We start from the raw sequence: 21,731 nt of genomic DNA on the forward strand, positions 1-21,731 counted from the left end.
TAACTATAAACGTTTCAAATTTTGACTGACCAGGCTTTTTTTTGAATATTTTAAGAATAATAAAAATATATTAGCTGTAGAATTGTAATAATAACTAGCGCACCTTAACACCGTTCGACAAACCTACCGCGACACAGCTACGTTGAAAATCTTTGAAAGTGGTGTCACCACGACATAAATAGAACCGGAATTCAGAGTACTGCGGATAAGTTTGCGCGCCGCATCCAGTGTAGACGCATCGCGAGTATAATGAGTTCTAATGATAGGTTCAGTTCACGTGACACCGGGCCCTGCGAAGACCCTATCCCGAGTGTGCCAATTACATCCATAGAACTGCATCGCACAATTTTAACTATTCAATTTTCCATCTCGTTTCACAGCACGCCAAGACGTCTAGATCACTCTTCGTATTAAATGAATAAAAACAAAGGTATGTGAACAAAATGTAAGTTTTAGAAGATCAAATTCAGTAATCACTGTATTAATGTATGCATAGTTTTACATATTGCAAGCAGATGAGGTCGAAATATGGTTCAGTGTTTTCCTTACAATGGTTTTCTACGGTAAAACATTTAACGTGAAACTTTGCACATTGTGTTTATATTCTGGGTTCATAAGCTTGCCTGTCGGCGTTCCTAAAATTCTATGAGTGTGTGACGTCACGTGAAAAACTATCAATAGTAGTGCGTTCGAGGTGAAGCACGGCTACAGACGGGAGATGGTCCTCACTGCAGAACACAAGATCCAGGGGGCGTGGTTGGATCCAGATCCAACTCCTCCCACCTTACATATACCTAAACCTACCTGTCTTCACCCCCCTGATCCCGTAAACCCACCCTTCTCCCCCCCAAACCTACCAATCTACACCCCCTAGATGTGGATCCAACCCACCCCCTGGATCTTGTGTTCTGGGGACTACTGACAGACGGCGATCAACGAGAGTAGCCGCCCTCTGCTGTGGGGGGCCGGAGTTGAAAATAGACACCTCAAGCGGACACTTTTCTGCTCCCTTAGGGACACTCACCCGGTGTTTGCATCACAGATGAAGTGAATTAAATGCAATATTAGTCAAATACACAGCACATTTTAGAAACGTTTTCACATACTGCTTAATACAGCACCATATATTTTCAAGAATAAAGTTCAACAATATTCATATAGCTACTATTTAAATACTAATAAAGTGGGGGTATATGTGCTTTTATTCAGTGTTGTATGATAAACGAGACTCAATACAACAGTGCGACTACAGTAAAAAAGCTTTTAACATTCTAAAAACAGATTTGTCGGCCATTATTGAAAATGAAAAGGTACGCAATAAAACCCTCCGAACACCACGTGATCGTTGTCATGCGGTGAATCTGGCCAATCGTGAAACAGCTGTGTCATCATCAAGCAACTCCTGCAGCCGCTCTGGAGAAACTCAAACTGCGGTGGGCTGAGTCAGCCGGGCTGCTCTCGAAACGCTCTCGCGCGGTACTCTGATGCCACACGTGACAGTCATGTGGCATCTGCGCTATCTCAAGTCGGACAAAATTTCTAACCGGCATGCACTGCTTCAAGTTAGATTGCGATCGTTTGTGCGGTGCTGCATGAAGTCAAACTCACCTAGTATTTTGTGATACGGTGTTCAGAAATCAAGTTCAAGGAGTGGGTAACCATAGCAACTACGCTATAATTAGTATCAAAGGTACAAGGATACAAATGTAAACCGTAATTATTTAGGCCTATTGATAATTATTTATAGCCTACACAGTGTTGGGGAGTAAAGGTCATATTGCACACTGAGTCAGAAATTTTTGCACGTTAAAAAAATTAACTAAGACCTCATGTTGTGTCAATCACGTTTACACAACTGTCTCCGAAAACCTTCGTCCGTAATAAAAAAAATAAAAAATAAAAACTCAATCAGGTTCGATTTTCTGCGTTTTCACCTCCGTAGCAAGCATTTTGATAGGAAAGGGAACATCGAATACGAATCCCCGCAAAAAAAAAAGACATTTGAAAATTCAGGACTCAGTGTGCAAGGACCTTAAAGGGATACTCCACCGTAACATGAAAATTTTGTCATTAAAGGTGGCATAACACACACAGTTTCACCCCAGTCTCATGGTAATCTTGAGTACATATAGAGTAGTACTGCATCCTTCATATCTCCAAAAACTCTTTAGTTTTATCATATTTATAAAAGAAAAAAGAGACACCTTTATGATTCTCTCCGGAAAAAGCCAAGCTCCTGGAGGCGTGCCTCGGGCGAAGCTAAAGAGTGACAAGCATTTGAGCGCAGAATGCCAACAAAACAGAACATTGATGCCGTTTCACTTACCGTCTGCAGTTCTGAATCATGACCGGGATCTTAGGACCACTCCATCTTACAGTATCAAACGGCCTTGTTTATAAAACGTTCGTCAACAAACACACTTGTGAAACTCCATTGCTGTCCTGGAAAAAACAAACTCGATCCATTGTTTACATAACACTGGGTTTTTCAGGAATCTCTGAACAAGTTATCTCTCCCTTACAACCAAAAACACGCTTCTTTGCCACCAGATGAAGCTCGTTAATGGGGGCGATCTCGTACAAAAAGTATTCTCGTCGTTTCATAACGTTATGGTTAAATCACTGATGACAGATGGACTATTCTGATGATGCTTTTCATACTTTTCTGGACCTTGACACTGTTATTTACTTGGCAGTCTATGGGACAGTCACAAGCCTCCCCAGTTTTCATCCAAAATATCCTAAATTGTGTTCCGAAGACGAACAAAAGCATTTACGGGTTTGGAACGACATGGGGGCCATATGCAATCACAAGTGATTAATGACAAAAACTTATTTTCATTTTGGGGTGAAGTATCCCTTTAACTAGTTATAATGTAGGCTAACTAAATTACTGATTTGACATACTGATTTGATTGGTTTCTTTCATTCATTCCTTTCATAAATTCCATTGACTGCAACATGAGACACCAATGTTTCAGAAGTTTATACCAGAATAGGAGACATGCTTATTCGATAACTGCTTTAGTTACTATCTGGATTTATACATATGCTTTATTTTTTTAAGATTCACTCCAAGGCATTGTTAGATGCCCGTGTTTCCTGTCATAACTATGCAAAGATTTGATTTCAAAAAACAGTACAATAGCTAATAAACCATTTTTTGTTTATGGTTTTAAATCAGTCATTTAATCTCAGAATGATTTCAAAGTAGGCCTTATTTTGTGGTAGCTGTGCTTTACAATTAAATTGTAAACTCTTAATTCAAGTAATGGAGGATTTCAAAAATCACACTAATCAGTGTTGAGTACTGTAAGGTTAACCTCTGCCTAGTTTACATGTTTGAAAATGATTGTTTGACAGTTGAAAACATTTCAATTCATACAAAATTTAGAAAAAGTAATCAAAAAGTAATCAAATGTAATTCAGTTACATATCCTATGTAAAGTAATTGAAATTGTTACACTACTTAGCCTATTACATTTTAGATAGAGTAACTTGTAATCTGTAACATGAAACAACATTACAAGCAAAACCAATCAGAATTGAGGACAAGTTCACAGGAAATGTCCGTCTTAGCCTGACAACCAGAGTTAGGTTCTTTTACACCCTTCTTATTCAGTTATAATTTTATGGATATATTATCGGCAGGGTTAGGTTTAGGGGCTAGGTATAGGGTTAGGTCTACTGTTTTGGACAATAATGTTGATCCAGGATGAACAAAAATGGTTGATCTTACTTTTTAAACATCACAGCGACCCGTGGACTAAGTATTATGATTTTTTGCATTGCAGAATTACGTGCCCACAGTGTTTGAGAACTACACGGCCAGCTTTGCAGATGATCGACAAGCAGCGCATCGAGCTGAACATGTGGGACACATCAGGTGAGATCCGGCTTGGCATCAAATGAAACAGTTTCTCGGAATATCATGCTACATACTTCACATAATATTTCTGCAGTTTGTATACTGTACATAGTAAGCTAAATTGTATTCACCTATTTTTGAAAAATCTTACTTTTACCAAAAGGTGCAATGTACCCACAGGGGATATGGCTGTATACTATATCACTTGACATGAACAAGAAGTAATGTCAATGTGATTTTTAAGCTTTATCTTTGACTAATTATCAATTCACCCTGTCAAAACACATATTTAGATTGAAACGTTAAATGTGCATGAATCATTAACTCACCCTCATGTTGTTCCAAACCTGTATAAGTTTATTTCTTATGTTGAACACAAAAGAAGATATTTTACAAGCTTACAGTTGTTGGTCCCCTTTGACTTCTATAGTGGGGAAAGAAATACGGAAGGCAGTGGTCAGTGGGGACCATCAACTGTTTGATTACCAGCATTCTTCAAAATATCTTCTTTAATGTTCAACATTAGAAAGAAACTCATACAGGTTTGGAACGACACCATGAGGGTGAGTAAATGTCAAAATGTAAATTTTTGGGTGGACTATATAAACATGCTTGTAATGCAGTCAATATAATGACAATGTATTCTCTCTCTCTCTCTCTCTCTCTCTCTCTCTCTCTCTCTCTCTCTATCTCTATATAGGCTTATTAGGCTATATCAAAATCCATATAAAATCAGGCAGTATGCAAAAGGTAGTATACTAGTATTCCAGTCCAAACTTAGCCAGTGACTGTGAAGCATTGTGCTCTTTAGTGGCGTCAAACTGATTTGAACAGTCTGGGAGTGTAAATTTTGAAACCTCTTCATGGATAGATAAACAGATAGATGCAATTGCAAAAGTTCTACTGTAACACAAATCCTGGTGCCATTCTCGTCTATGCATGGACAAGGTTCATTCCTGTCCCTCCTGGCTGTTGACCGCTCCCATGGACCTGACCCCTTGTGAATTTGTATGAGAAAGACTAAACATGGCTTTTTGGTTTTCTGGAGTGACTCACAAGAGAATGTTGTTTCAGCAACATTTTCTCAAATATGTGATGTCTGAACTACAAAGAGTCAGGAAGCAGAACTCTGCTGCTTTGATTTAACAATACACAGTAGACAATGCAGGGCTTATGAATACAGAGTAGAATATGATCCTGTATTGCTCTTGAGTTGTGGTCTGTATCTGGGGTTGAGATCTCTAATATAAATGGCTTTGTGTGGATTCAAGCTTCTCATCTATAACGCAACAGACCAACAACAAGTTAGCCAGAACTCAGTAATATTTCAAAGCTGTGCATGCATGTTTAGACAGTGCTGTCAGTGTGGATTTTAGCACACTTGGGTGTTAAGCTACACCACTGCTGACACACACACTCATCCTGACACACACTTCAGGGGTTTCTCAGCGAGCGTGGACCCATAAATCCCCACTCTAGGCCTCTGCATGTTTCCCCACCCGCTATAAAAGTCCTTTTATGGGAATTTCTTTTCTTGTCCACTCCATTTTTAAGTTCCTATGGGAATGTTTTCCTCTCCTGCTGTTGTTGTTGGTCTGTAGGGCTGTGCGGGTCAAACTGTAACCCTGTTGAGAGTAAATCTTCGCTTTACCTGTAAGTGCTCTAATAACAACGGTCTGGGACACAAGAAATCTGTTTCAGCGTGGACTGTGGTTGAATAAGTTCAGCTGGTTATGAACTTTATCACTGTTTAAAAATGTTGTCAGTAAGCCCTCTTGAGCATCAGCCAGGCCCCAAGCAGCTTTGTGTGCAAAAAGTATGTATTTAACATCTATTTTATGAACCTCATACAGTCATACCAAGTTGCCTAAAAAGATTCAATCTGTAATTGGTGGAACGAATTCAGATGAAATTTAATACGAACAGAACCAAGTATTTAAATGCTCTAAAACTGAATCATTTCCCAACGTATGGCCACATTACATTAAAAGGTGACCCTGGACCACAAAAAACAGTCTTAAGGTAGCACGGGCTATATTTATAGCAATAGCCAACAATACATTGTATGGGTTCAAAATGATTGATTTTTCTTTTATTTAAGTAAATAGTATATTTGTAGATTTCCTACCGTAAAATATATCAAAACTCAATTTTTTTTGATTATTATATGCATTGCTAAGAACTTCATTGACAACTTTAAAGGCAATTTTCTTCTTATTTTATGTAGATATTTTTTTTTTTCACCCTTATATTCCAGATTTTCAAATAGTTGTATCTTTTGCCAAATATTGTGCTATATCCTAACAACCCATACACCAATGGAAAGCTTATTTATCAGCTTTCAGGTGATGTATAAATCTGACTGGTTTTGTGCTCCAGCGGTCATAAATGTGATTTCTGTACTATCAGTTGTGCCACCAAATGCATTTTCAAAAACAACGCCGGCTATGCTTGGAAAATACATACTAGCATACTACTCTCTTGCTATTTTTGTAGTATTTATACACTGCAAATTTTCCATGCATAGAATACCAAATGGACCTTCTACCATTTGAGAAAATGAGCAGTATACAACAGAGCTCACTGCATGAAAAACTGTATCCCACAATGCAATGACAACTTGAACTTGACCTTCCATCTCTAGCATCGATGACGAGCCAGAAACAGAATCAGCTTTAAAAGATCTTTTCTCGTGACAACTTGTTAGTAGGTTTTTCAACCAAACCATTTTTTTCCCCCAATTGACAACTGGTTATTGTTGTCTTCAGCTGGGATAAAGGGAAGCATTTTTACATAAAAATAATTAGTTTTTTAAGTGCTAGAAAACTATATAAGCATATGAAACAAATCTGTCCCTAGAAGTGAGCTAAGTCTGATTTAAAAATGTCACTTTAATAAATATATTTAAAAATATATGTACTATCAGTTTCCTATTTGTGATATTATTATTATTATTATTATTATTATTATATACAGTAAAATAATAAATATATTATTAATTAATAAACAATGATAATACAGTTGTCTCTGAACATTTAAGCCGAATTCTTTTTCGAAGGGTATTTATATGCACCAAAACTAAAATTGCCATGTTTAAGTAAAAATATGTACCTTAAAGATACTAATATGCATCTTCTTAGATCTAAATGAGGGTACCTTTGCCAGTAATATTTTCTGTAACATTTTTTTTGTGATAAAAGGAGGAAGTTTTGACATGAAAGCTACAAAAAGATGTAACTGTGGATAATCTTAATTTGTCATAATGTCAAGATTTGTTGTGGATTTGTAATGAAGTGTGTGAAAGTTGACTTTGCAGTTGTAAAATGAAGAGCTGGATGAATGTTTTTGGCTCAGCCATCTGGAGAACTAGGGCAACTAATGATTTGATGACTAATGAGAAATGAGTAATGAGAACGTTGAATGGTAATGAGAGGCCTCCCTTTGTTTAACGGTGTGTGATTTGGTTTGCTTTTATGTTGTGTATGCTTTCTTCAGCATTTTCCTCAGAATGTTCATAATTTTTAACTGTCCTTCCCAGTTTGTATAACACCAAAAACAAACAACATGGCTTACAGAAATCCACTTAGAAGAAGTGTAGGCTATAATCATACAACGTCCATTGTATTCACATATCTGTCAATACAGTTTTTTGTTTGTTTTGAGAGACTGAGAGTTGAGTTTTGAAAAATGGTAATCGACAGCATGCTACATATGTTGCGGATAGAGCTTAAAGAAAAATTAACGAGGGCCGTCATATGACGTTGCTAAAAAAATAACATTATTTTGTGTATTTGGTGTAATGAAATGTTTCGAAGCGGTTTAAGGTTCAAAAACCACATTATCTTCCACATACTGTACATTATCGTTTCTCCTCTATGCCCCGCCTTCTGAACTCATCGTTGTTTTTTTTACAAAGCTCATCGTTCTAAAAAGCGAGGTGTGCTCTGATTGGCCAGCTATCCAGTGCATTGTGATTGGCCGAATACCTCAAGCGTGTGACGGAAATGTTACGCCCCTTACCATACTGTGATGAAAAAAACCCATTACAAACGAGGCATTTGTTGCATCTAGTGGGGATATAATTACGGATTATAATGACTTATACTGTGTTTTTATGTGTTGCGTTGCATCGCGCTATGTAAACATAAAACCCATGTCTGCATTTGTGATCGGCAGAAAACAACAAAACAACAAGCGCTACTCTACACTGCTCAAAACTCACGTTTGAGTAGTCAGTGGCAAATCCTTTAAATATGAAAACATACTTACAGGCTATGAGTCAGCATTATTTGTCAGAACACCGGCATTGTAGGATACTCTCACAGGAAACAGTCCTCGTCCACACATCTGAATCTTTGGTTTGAACTGTTCCGGAACAGTGTTGTAAAACTTTAACTTAACCCACAATATGTCAACATTATTTTACTAATCTACAAATATGCTTAACAAGCATCACTTATAATAAGTGGACATGGCATCCCTTGAAGAGCACACTCTGTAAAGCAACTTTCCAAACATAAACAAAACACAGTGGCCCTGTCGACGGGGCTTTAGTTAAAATCGCTGGACATAATGAGTCTTTGGTCATTGTAATATTATAGGTCAAAAAAAGCGAATACCAAATGCACGAGATGCAAAACACTACTGTGGTTACCACTGTGTCAGTCATCCTAGTTTTTTTAGTTCTGTTCTATAACACACGAGAACTGTAATTTTGGAGATTCACCTCCCATATTTAAATGTGGTTGAAACGCTACAGTGGGGTATGTGGCCATTGATTAATTCCTACACACTGGTAATGATATTTTAATGCAACATTTCAGTTCATTACAACCATCAGGCATTGTTTCTCTGCCAGCATAACATCCTTCATTTTAGTTTAACCTTTTCATGCCTTGCCCTTAGCTTGTTTAGATCTAGAAAAATTGCAAACATAAACACATATTCACATCACACAGTAAATCACGCTGTCTCTCTGATGGGTCTTGATGAGTGTCTGTCGATGTTTGTGTGATGCATATGTGTGTTTGCTACTGAGCTAACTGAACACTCTTGTGCTTACGGCTACATCTTCAACGATCTGTAATGACATCCCATAGAGTTCTGCTTCATCTACACACACACACACAAACAGTCTGCACAGCTGGCGAGAGGTGAATCTAGGGACTGGAGGAGGAGAATGTTTTACTGGCAAACATTCAGGTCAGCGTTTCATACAGACACAACAGCTGTTCTTAACTAGCACTACAGATGTAATCACAGTAATAATGTCTCGAAAATAAAACAAAGAAAACAACCGCTGAACGAATTCTGTGGAGACATGTAACACCCATTTGCAAACAAGACAGGAAAATTAATGTTTATTTTGTTTTTGTGTTTTTTTACATGGCGTGCATGTTTTTGGATTGGCAGAGGAGAGTAACCATAAATGAGAAGGACTTGTCAAATTGTTAAATAGAAAAACAGACAAAAAAAAGAGACAACAAGAGTGTTAAGAAAAGAGCACACACACATACAAATACACAGAGGCTGAGATGCAGAGCAGCTGTACAGTAAACACGGTTTCTGGGTGTGTGTGTGTGTGTGTGTGTGTGTGTGTGGTGTGTGTGTGTGTGTGTGTGTGTGTGTGTGGGTGTGGGTTTATTGAGCTATACCTTGGGGGCAAATCTGTCCAGAGAAGGAGCTAAATCTGGTATGAACAAAAATTTGACAATGTCCCTTTGGGCATATGTATGAAATATAATAATAATAATAATACATTATTATTATTATTTCAGACATTATTACATTAAATTTTATTACACTTTTATAAAAATAATTTGACATTTTGTTGTTATTATTACTCTTTGGTTAAAGAGATTTCCCCCTCCAAATGTGTCAAGAAAAAGCACCATATAAATGGCATACATTATTATTATTGTTGTTATTATTATTACATGGAATGCATGGAATACATAATAATACATGGAATGTATTACTATTTGTAATAATTTAAATTCAATTTATATGTAAGGAATGAAAGGAAAATAATTCATACATAAAATAAATTATTATTATTAGATAGATGATTCCAATTAACTTGTATTACCAATTTTTGTTGTTATTATTCTCATCTATCTACTCTCTCTCTCTCTCTCTCTCTCTCTCTCTATGTATAATTATATATATATAATAAAAATGCGTGAATCATATTTTTTGTGAAGGTAAAGGTGTACTTGTTTTTTAGAGTATGGTTAGGGTTTTGGTGATTATTGATGGGGTTTATGTAAAAATAAAACAACTGAAGTCTACGGTATGTTGTCACTTAATAGCTAAGTAAACAAGTTTATTTTAGAAGCTGTTGGTATGGAGAACAGAATAAAAGTGCTTCTGTGTCCCTGTGGGCTAGCACACTCAACTTGGCAACAAATAACAAACAGGCAATATGACGATAGAAACATGCATTTTTTTTTTCATTCCAGTCTGTCTCTCTGAACACTTTTTATTAGTTTCATCTTATCCTTATTTGCACTTCATCTAGGAAATTAGATTTGACCATTCTTTCCTGGCTGTGGTTGACATGACCTGCCAGAGGAATTGTGGGACATGCAGCTCAAAAGGTGGCTCCTGAGGCCAGCCCATAATAACTGATAGCTTTGATCAGTGCCTTCAGACACTCATTGTCACTGTCACACTTCCTCTCTCTCTTTCCCTCCCTATCGCTCTCTGTCTATGCTGGATTTGTTGTCCTCACTCAAGGGAAGGACAGAAGATGAGGAGATGAATGCAAAGTTCAACAGGAGAGACAGAGAGTATGCCCAAATTTTAGACAGTGGCATTTCACAACCCCATTCAAAGTAACTGATTACATAATATGAATTTTCTATTATGTATCCAAAAATATTATGATCTCACCTTGACCATCTTCTCTATTTTCAACAACATAAATGAACTGAAACTGATTGCACTGCCAAACAAATTAGCCAGTATTACACAAAATCAAATTAATATTATGGGTTTAATTTCTGTGATTAATGACAATTAAATCATGCAATTCAGTTGAGAGGTCATGTGACAACAACATGCATGATACTGTACTAATATGCTACTGAAATAGAAATGTATTATCGAAATGTAGTAATAGTTAACTAAAACCATAGAAAAACATTTTGACTGGCTAACTGGAAAAATTTTTTTTAATTAAGATATAAACCTTATTTTATTTCAGCCTGTTTTCCATTTAGTTACTTTTTCCACTTAATGGTTCTATATATCCTATATGTGTTTAAAGTACTATATACTAGAATTACTAAATGTAACTAAAATTAAAAGTTAAAATTAAAAAGGAAAATATAAAAATAATAATGTATTCAAAATATTAATAAAAAATATAATTAGTATCTCAATGATACTAAAATAACACTGGTGATGACCTCATCACTTTGCATTAATGGTGTCCAGTTATTATCTTGGAAATAGAACACATTAAAATTGCACTGAGACATTAAAAATCTCTGGTGTATTATTTTTGGTTCATTTCCATACACTGGAAATGTAAGAAACTCAAGTTGGACACATGTGGGGGGGAAACACGAGCACTTCTGAACAAACACTGAACTGAGCTGAGTTATGACGGGGGCGGTTGTGTTTTTAGAGCTGTCTTACAGAAGCATTTAGTTTTGTTTGCATCGAGTCCTGTTTTTTTTTTTTCCTGTTTATTACTGTGAAGCTGCTTTGAAACAATCTGTATTGCATAAAGCGCTATAGAAATAAAGGTGACTGTACTTGACTAAGCCCTGGGACAAGAGTGGCTTAGAAAATTCACAATGTGTACAGTATACAGTGTACATACTTTATTCTGCAGAAATAGTATGAATGCTAATGTTAAAAATGCTATTCTGAACACAGCCAAAGAGTTAAGAATTTACTGTGCTGGAATTAAACACAACTGGACCTCTCCCTTCCTGTTCATGCACTTCTAGAAACATCAGTCCTTTTGTATCTCTGCACTGCTGCTAGACCCACTGTACATCATTTTGTATGTTACACAGCATTCGCAAGCGCCATTAGCAGTGTTTCCCCTCTTTGAACATCAGCTTTATCGTAATGAAGCCTTTTCATCCTGACCCCTCACTGTGCTTTGTGTTCTGCAGGGTCCTCGTATTATGATAATGTGCGGCCCTCGGGTCGTATCCATTACTGTGATGCTGTGCTCATCCTGCACCCCCCCCCCCCCTTTTTGGATATCAGCAGACCAGAGACGCTGGACAGCATCCCTAAGAAGGTCAGAATCGGCCTCCTCTTATGTCCTTTTTTGTCTTTTCTGCTTATCTTAAAAAAAAGAGAACAGGTCAGTATATACTTGAAACAGTGCATGTGGAATGACCTATAAGCTGTAGTTGTAAACACAACACATACTTGCAGTATTAGTCTCTGGGGTGCGTGTGAAAAGTCACAATGTAATCATTGTCGACTAATAGAAGTATTTGTTGGGGTGGGTTTTAGGCCCTTGTGTGGGTGGGATGGTGGATGCGGCAGGGTGTGTGTGGGGAGTGTGTGAGGCAAAAAAAACCCAACCTAAACACAGATGCCAACAATTATGTTTGATGAGGTGTGGAGGCCGAGTCGCTGAAGGTTTTCAATGATATTTTGGTCTGATTGTGATTTGCATTCTTTTGAGTATATGCTGGTGAGAAAAGATTTTCCGATGATATAGGAAAAAAAAAACGGAAGTGGGCAATATTTTGAATTATTCCATGGTCTGTCTGAATACTGGATTTATTTTTTGGTTCATTTCCATACACTGGAAATGTAAGAATCAAGTTGGGACACATTGTGGGGAAACACGAGCATCCTGGAACAAAACACTGAACTGAGCTGAGCTATGACTATTGTGTTTTTTAGAGCTGTCTTACGTACGCCACGCATGGTTTTGCATCGAGTCCTGTTTATTACCGTGCGTTTGCTTTGAAACAATCTGTATTGCATAAAGCGCTATAGAAATAAAGGTGACTGTACTTGACTAAGCCCTGGGACAAGAGTGGCTTAGAAAATTCACAATGTGTACAGTACAGTGTACATACTTTATTCTGCAGAAATAGTATGAATGCTACTGTTAAAATGCTATTCTTCCCTGAACACAGCCAGCAGGAAGAATTTACCAGGCTGGAATTAAACTGACCTCTCCTCCCGTTCAGGCACTCTTAGAAACATCAGTCTTTTGTATCATCTGCACCGCTGTATGAACCACTGTACATCATTTCTCTTCTGTATGTTACTAATAAAAGCATCTCGCAAGTTTCATTAGCAGTGTTTCCTCCCTCTTTAACATCAGCTTTATCGTAATGAAGCCTTTTCAATCCTGACCCCCTCACGGTGTTTACAGGTGCTGCAGGGTCCCTCAGGATTATGATGATAACGCAAGGCCTCTGGCTGCATCCAGGACTGTAGATGCTGTGCTCATTTACTTTGATATCAGCATGACCAGAGAAGACGCGTGGACAGCATCCCTAATAAGGTCAGAATCTCCTCTTATTTCCCTTTTTTTCTTTTCTCTTATCTTCAAAAAACGAGACAGTGTCAGTATTAGCACTTGAAACAGTGCATGTTGGAATGACCTTATAAGCTGGAGATGTTAAACACACACATATTTCTGCGGTATGATTAGTCTCGCTAGTGAAAACACAAATGTAATTGTTCGCACTCATATAAGTATTTGTTTGTAGGGGTGTTTAGCACTGGGAGTGATGACGGCATTGTGTGGATTTACAACAAAACACAACCTAAACACAGATGCCATCACTGGTGGGTTGATGAGGGTGTGAGACCTACGCGCTGAATGTTTCCCCAATGGGTTTTTTGATTTGAAGTCTTTTGAGTATATGTCTGGTGAGAAAAAGCATTTTCCAGATGATATAGAAAAGAGGGGCACATTATGAATTCATTCCATGGTCTGTCTGAATACTGATCTTGATTACTGGCAGGCATGCAGTAAAAACCGCTAATGCACAGGTAGTTCCAAGTCAGTTTAATCACCGCTCCATATTAATGCACCGCTTTAATTGACGACACAAACACACACACAGAGCGAAAGAGAGAGAGGTAGGAGATCACATTTGCACATAAACTTGCTGTCAATGCTTCCTATCTGTAGCCACAAAATAGCCTTAATACTAGATCGCTATATTATATTAATACATTATAGGTGTAAAATCGTCGTTTTTGAAGTAATGTAGAATTGTCTGTAGAGAGAGATCTCAGCACGCTGCGTAACGCATTACCACAACTATTCTCTCTTCTAGATCGATCAAACGACCATTAATTAATTAATTAATTCAAAATAAAACTGATTTCCACCGTATTATTTATTTTCACCGCTTTATATGGTTTCTGAACTGTTAAATGCACACTTGTTTGTGCCAAAATACCTGTCTTTGCAAGTATCCGTGTAAACATAGTGTAATTTGTGTGTCATGCCTCATTCAGACTCGTCAAATTCAAATCTGATTTTTTGTGCAAATCTGATTGAAATCCAAATGGTGTCAAAAAGTATTCACATTCATTACTCAAGTAGAAGTATATCATACTAGGTAATAAAAAGAGCTTTGTAGAAGTTGAAGTAACAACTCAAGCTTTTACTCAAGTAAAAGTGTAAAAGTACTGGTTTCAAACTACTTAAAGTATAAAAAGTAAAAAGTAATGTAAGGGGAAAAATTCCAGCTAAGAACAAAAGCTTAGGTCGCTACCACTGCCCCACCTCCCTCAAAAAACATTTTTTCTAAAGGCCATAGCCATAATGACTATAATGTTATATTAAATGTTCATGTTGAAAAAATTTTTGATGCACTAGGGTTACCTGTTTCAGCCAGTATATCCCCATTGAAAATGAACGACTTTAGTACAATGCAAATACATTAAAGAACTAGAGATAAGGATGACCAGTTGCCTATAAGTACATTGTAATGGTGCAAAAGTCAAACTTCAGGAGTGCATGTCATCAAAAAACCTTCCAAGCTTAGCTGCAGGAATCTGCTAGGGCAATGGGACAAGAAAATTAAGAAATTTGCTCACAGGCTTAGTAAACAAAGCACCCCTTGTTACATTTAATATATGCAATAAATCTTAAGTGCTGTACACGAATGAATGATTAACCGTGTAATTAATCAAATAATAAAAATGAAAATCGCCTTATTTACCTGATACCTTCTTAATTGATACCTTCCCTGTATCTTCGTCCTACATACCGCCTGCTATAGGGGCTTCTTCAAATGGTTAAAAAACCAAATTCGATTTTTTTACTTGTGTATTATCAAAATTCGAATTATATTATATTAATTTAAATGCATAATTTCAGTTCAGGCTGAAGAGTAGCTTTTTGTTAGATATTCTCCGAGGTCACAAGAGAGGTTTCTATCGAAGCAACATATTACTAAGATAACGCTTACAGAAGCATGAGTATTATGACTATTAAGTGAATAATATTTAAAATAATGTTTATAAACCAATTATACTAAGTTGCTTAAACAATGATAAACAAAACAGCATCATGTTGTGCATGCATAGTTTAAATACAAAGCTGGAAAGCCAATCATTAATAATACATTTTTTATTTAAAAACATGAGAGGTATGGAATGGGGAAACCCACCATAACACCCTCGATATGTTTTTAAAAGTTGAACGAGGGGATAACGAGTTACAAAGTTGGTATAGCCACTTATCACAATACGTCATCGTCAACGCAAACACTATTTTTTCAAACGCCCGCCACCAACTGCCTACAGTAAAATGAATTTTCGGAGGAGCAGAGAAAGCAATCCATTTGATAAATGAGCCAGTAGTGAGAAATAATAACTTTAAGAAATATATATATATTTTTGATAAACGAACCCAACACTGGCTATGTCCCGGCCATGCATACTTAGCCATATGTAGGTGCTGAAGTGGATCAATGACAAACCAATAGGGTGTCGGAATGGCATATGTTTATACTTCTCATCCAACCACAATCAAATCTACACTTCATCCGGATGGCGCATTTATCTGATAGTTTTTTTTTTTTTTTTTTTGAATGAAGACATGCCGGAATGAAACAAATCGAAATGAAATAGGAGTAACGAGGCTATTTTAAAATGTAAGAGTAGAAAGTACAGATAATTTGCGTGAAAATGTAGGGGAGTAGAAGTAAAAAGTCGGCTGAAAAATAATTACTCCAGTAAAGTATAGATACCCTAAATAACTAAACAAATAATTTAACAATACTATACTTACCCCGTTACTTGAAACCCATTCATAAATACATTAATACAAATATCACCAGAAATACACAACAAACTACATAATAAACCAGTTTCGAGCACATCTTGAAAGATGATTCATATGGCGGTTTGAATTTCCTATTCAAATCACATTCTGGAAATCCATTTCAGTCAGATCATATTTAGGGGTGCTTTTTTCATGTTTTCACACCACCATAAAAACATGAAGCACATAGGACATTTCATAGAAAACATGCTGAACGTCTTTGGGTTTTTAAACAAGCTTGTGTTGTTGCAAACTGCAAGTCAAGCAAAAAAGGACAATTTGATCTGGGCAGCTCCTAAAGTGACAGCAGTCTAATATTCCTGCTGTCTGTCATTCATGTTAATCAAACTACAAAAGAGAAACAACAAAAGAGAGAAAATTTCTCACAGCTCTTGACTAAATCACTTTTATTACTTTAATAAGAAGAAATCTATATTTAATTTACACAATGAACAAGTTACACAATGAGAAGAATATGCAGTGTGTTTTTATATAATCAATGTATGTAGCATTATTTATTTGTTCTACTATAATTTTTTGTCCTATTGCTTGTAATTAGTTTCTTATTCGTATTTAATTGCTGACTGTTTACTTGTTTTTAGTGAGCTCAAGTTTTTTTTTATTATTATTATTATTATTTAGGCTAGTATTAGTTTTTTGTGATATTGCTGGTATTCTGAAATTTCTATGGAATCAAAATTGTTGATATTATAAAGACCTTATTTAAAGCAAAAATAACTAGATTGTGATATATATCGTTACCATGAAAAAAAAATTACTTATATTGTGATAAGATTTTGGTCATATCGCCTACTCCTAGTAAGTTTTATAATTTTTTTAAAGAAATTAATGCTTTTATTTAGTAAGCATGCATCAAATTGACCAAAAGTGACAGTGCCATTTTTTAATTTTTTAATTTTTAATTTTTAATTTTTTTTTTTACAATTTTACAAAAGATTTTTATTTCTATTTTTTTCTATTTGAACTTTCTGTTCACCAAATTAAATGTATCACAAATATTACGCAGCACAAAGGTTGCCGACAATGATAACAAAAAATGTGACACTAGAACTGAAAGTAATGATCCTGGAAATTTACCTTTGTATCACAGGAATAAATAACATTTTAAAATACATTAAAATAGAAAAAACAGTTATTTTAAATAGTAATACTATTTCAAAATATTACTGTTTATATTGTATTTTGAATCAAATAAATGTAGCCTTTGTGAGCATGAGTCTTTAAAAAACAACATAAAAAAAAAGTCTTACAGAACCTAAACATTTGAAAAAATATAACTTTTTTTAATTATAAAAAGAGTGATTTAATTTTGATGTAATTATACCAAAATTTCTCCAAAAGCCTTTAATTTGCATCACTGTTCATCTGCTAACCCTTGTTACAGCAGACACACTGAATGTCTTTACACCAATGACTTCAGCATCTCACCTCTGAGGCCACAGAGGCGGAGCTAAAGGCCATTGTGGAATGTTGAGAGGCAGGCGGTGACTTCCGATTGGCCAGTTAATGGTGGCATTTAAGGTTAAAGATCACAGCACTGTCTGATGGATGGCTGAACACATTCAGAACCTGTGAAATGGAGCCATAGCTGAGATAGCTGAACCTTTGCAGGGGCTGGTGAACAACACACATGCACCATTCTCACACACACAAACTGTCTGTATAACTGGCTTTGGATGGTTCTGCATTAGCAGGAATGTTCCTGAAAGGGTCTTACCAGGGTCATTTTAAGCTATGCTGATGTGAAAGGAGATTTAAAGCTGTTGTTGTTTACTACGCTGTTGTATAGCTAATTGGTTAAAAACTGTTGTAAATATTGTGCAATTTGATTTAGATGTACATGAGTGTCGCGTGTTTGTAAGTAATCATACAATTACTGGTCAAATTGCTTCCCTAATTCTCTCTCAGATGTATGCACCAACTACATTATGCACTCATTATGTGCACATAAACAACAAGGAGCAAAAGCAATGTGCCACAGAATCACTGTATCACAGCATAAACAACTATTGCAAGTATCGACTATAAAGTGAAATAAAATATTTAAATGTTACTCCCAAAATTTAGCTATTGCATGCATTGTTAGAAGCTGAGTAAAGAAGGAAGAAAGGAACAGTTGAAACAGTAATATTGCAAAATATTAATACAATTTAAAAGAACAGTTATTTGAATAAAATTTATTCCTGTGGTGGCAAAGCTGAATTTTCAGCATCATTACTCCATTCTTCAGTGTCACATGATCCTTTTGAACGGTAGTGTAGATCAGTAGGCAGGATGGATTGATTTTATCTAACATGACTTACATATGACAGATTCTTTCTTTCCTTCTTTCAGTGGCGCAGGTGGAGGCTCAAGAGTATTGTCCAAATGCAAAGTTGGTGCTGGTTGGCTGTAAGGTTGGATATGAGAAACAGATGTCAGCACCTTACGAGAACTGTCCAAACAGAGACTCATACCTGTCACTCATGAACAGGTGAGCGCTGCATACACACTCTCACACACACACAGGGACTTGAAACATGAAGAGACAAAGAGAGCTTGTGTTAGGAGGACATTAGTGTTTATTCGGCTGCTGCTACACAAACAATGAGAACAACGACCCAAGTACATACCTTTACATAGTCTGGAATCTGCTACAAGTTACCAGTACATATACCTAATAGCTTTCATTTTGAGACAAAAAAGAGGTGTGCAAACTGTAAAATCATTTAAGAGGGCATGTTTTTGGTTGTTTTATTAAGATTAAGAGCCCTGCCTTCATCAATGGCTATATGACAAGGGTACTGTTTTAAAATAGGTTTAGAGTAGGAAGTATAGCATCTTACACATACTGGCAGGTTGGACTGATGGTACAGTTTAGAAAATGTCATGTCAGCTGCTCTTATATTGTTTTGGCGAAACCATTTTTTAAGCGTGGTGCACCAGGCACTAAAAGAATGCTCTATATTACACACAGAAACTGAACGAAGAGAGAGGCAGTAGAAAATGTTCCCTCTATGTACGTCAATGCTCTGAGCGGGTCGAACTCGCTGTAGTCAACATGTCATTATAAAACACATAGTTTCTCTCTATAATTCGCTCCTGCTCTGTAATGAAAAGAATAGACGTCACTTCACATAAAAATGGTGCAATTCTGTGTCCCCTAACCTGTTATTTTTGAAAGCATTAGAGGCACACGATTAAATGTTTGTTGGAGAGGAACCCTATAGGATATGTTCATGTACTTGGCTCAGCGATGGAACCTTTTGGGTTGTTAGAAAAAGAAATTACATTTTAGCAGAGTGGTTCATGTATTATTTGTGCACCCTTTTCGGAAAAAAAACAACTGACATGAACAAAAAGCGCAGAAGGGAGGGGAATGAAAAAAACAGTGAGTGGCGTGTTTATTTTTGCTTTGACATTGGGTCAGCAGCTTTTACTGTAATTCATATGAACACACCAAAAAGAGTTTCCATTAAAGAGCGTGAGAGAGAAAGGAGTGACAAGGAAATTGAGAAATGAGAACATAAATTCGCTCTGATAATTCTGACACAGTACATTTAAGCTGACTTGTTTCTTTCCATCTGTCAGGGGGAGTTTGACGAGCACGCGAGCTGGGTGCAGTTGCGGGTAATATGTGGAATGTTCGATCCCGCTATGGTTGCGTAAACAGTGTTCCGAGGACGTCTTTTCACATCACCACACTGGTGTCCGTCAACGTGACAGAGCCATCCCGAGCCTCAAGAGAAGCGCCTCGCGCCGCGCTCTCAAGCGCATAACTAATCGGGGGCCTCTAAGCTCATACCAATCATCTCAACCCGCCAGTCCTTCACAAGCCGCTACCCCTTGAACCACCAACACGCTCTGACCCTCAGGGAGGACAGAGCCAAGAGGCTGCGACAATCATGTAGACTAAATGCACACACAGTACATCATATGGTTGTTGATGAATATGACTGACTGTAAAAAAAAGACTGTATTTATGGGAGAGTCATAGTGTCCCCCCATATATGGCCCCATGGGAGTGTACAGCTGTGGTGAATACATTATACAGAGGAGTTCTAATTTATTAACTTCAGTTTGCTTTTATTTTTATCATTGTGGTATTGCTTAGCTGACCTAAGTGTCACAAACTGTGTAAAGCAAATGCAAAAAGAATAAAAAAAGGGGTTGGATATTACAGTGTGGTGGACAGCTTCAATTTACCTTTACTGAAAAGACCACTTCTTTTTGTGGGTTTTGTTTTTTCAGTCTCATGCTTAATTTTCTCTCTTGGTCACACTTCTCTAGAGATCACAGATCTGTAGCAACTCATTTGTGTGGAACTAAACCCCTGGAATTCTGGAGTTCTGAGAATCTTTCCCCAGCTTTAGCCATGAGTAGCGTTAGCAGAACAAAGACATCGATGACTTCTGCTGTTCGCTGCTTTACAATGTGTGGACAGCACCATCAGTCCATGCTTCTGTGACGTTACAAAGACTTCATTCACACTATAGTGAAACACCAACGCATGTCTCTGATCTAAGGATAGCCTGTATATATTTTTGTGAGGCAGAATTTCTGAGTTAATGTGAAGAAGTTTTGAGTTTTTTTTAGGTTACATCAAAGGATAGGGAGTTGGGCCAAGCCAAATTTAGAATTCTGTCATTATTTAATCACCCGCATACCCGCATGCCATTTCCAAACCTGTATGACTTTCATCACTGTATGATTAAAGAGCACAAGGACACTTTTTCAGTGTATTTACTTCTGTGAATCCACAAAAGAAGAGTGAAGTCATGCAGGTTTGGAATGACATGGGGGTGAGTAAATGAGTAGATTTTGACAAATTTCAGTGGTGGGGGTAAACTATCCCTTTGAACTCTGTTTATTGCAATAGAAAATAAATTCAAACATGTCATTCATTTGTAAAAACAAGCTCTGTACAGTAACATAGTTTACTCATTTTGAACAATGCAGTGACAATGACAGGTGCCACTGGGGTAAAACATTACACTGTAATACAATATTAAAATACCAGCAGGGCGTGGGTGTCAAAATAGTAGCGCTGAAAGTTTGATACAATGTGGGAGGATTTCGATATAAGCCAAGAGGAGACTGATTTTCCTTTGCTAAAGTAAGGAAACTTTGCTTCTTTTAATCCTGTTTACAAACGTTGGTTTTCACGAGGCTCACCGGTGCATATGCAATGCTGACCTTATACATCATCCTCCCAGAGTTGCTTCTGTGTAGAATTGTTGTCGCAAGCTAGATTAAAGTGATTATTATGTTTTGAATATGGATATTTTTCTTACAAAAATGCATCGATTTGCTACAGGAGGCCTTTGTTCACCCCCCGGAGCTAAGCCGGGGTGAGGTGGTGACACTTTTTTTTTTTTTGTTATAGAAAGCGGCGCTTTTTAAAAATACACTTCTTTGTGGACTGAAGCGCTGCAACACACCCTGCTTGAGTGCCATTAAACCAGCTTGAGAAAAAGAATCAAAGACCAATTTTTTTATATAACTCCGACTGGATTCATCTGAAAAAAGAAAGTCATATATACCTAAAAGTGCCTTGAGGATGAGTATTTATGACTACTTTGT

At 36.8% G+C, this 21,731-nt stretch overlaps 1 pseudogene; it reads left to right on the top strand.

Moving 5' to 3' along the window:
• LOC122136811 overlaps positions 1-19,998 on the top strand; it is a 30,784-nt pseudogene extending 10,786 nt beyond the window's left edge.
• Positions 19,999-21,731: the final 1,733 nt, after the last annotated feature.

The sequence above is a fragment of the Cyprinus carpio genome, chromosome B3, assembly GCF_018340385.1.
Source record: "Cyprinus carpio isolate SPL01 chromosome B3, ASM1834038v1, whole genome shotgun sequence".
NCBI classification, from domain to species: Eukaryota; Metazoa; Chordata; class Actinopteri; order Cypriniformes; family Cyprinidae; genus Cyprinus; species Cyprinus carpio.